Source organism: Phyllopteryx taeniolatus, chromosome 20 (assembly GCF_024500385.1).
Source record: "Phyllopteryx taeniolatus isolate TA_2022b chromosome 20, UOR_Ptae_1.2, whole genome shotgun sequence".
Lineage (NCBI taxonomy): Eukaryota > Metazoa > Chordata > Actinopteri > Syngnathiformes > Syngnathidae > Phyllopteryx > Phyllopteryx taeniolatus.
Genome location: NC_084521.1, coordinates 1,675,709 through 1,675,914, shown reverse-complemented (window position 1 = coordinate 1,675,914; position 206 = coordinate 1,675,709).

Below are 206 nucleotides of genomic sequence, written 5' to 3'. Positions count from 1 at the left end.
ATTAAATATACTTTTTAGGAAGAAAAAAACTGTTTCCAAGTATTTTTTAATGTAGGTCGGGTTGGCCTCAATTAATTATGTTGTTGTTGTTTTTCTTCGCTTTTACTGTATCCTGGCCTCGCCACCCGCATTGTTGTTCACCTTGCGACCGGTCATGACTTATTGATGGCGTACACAAAAACAACCCCAAACATCTGCTTCCTGCT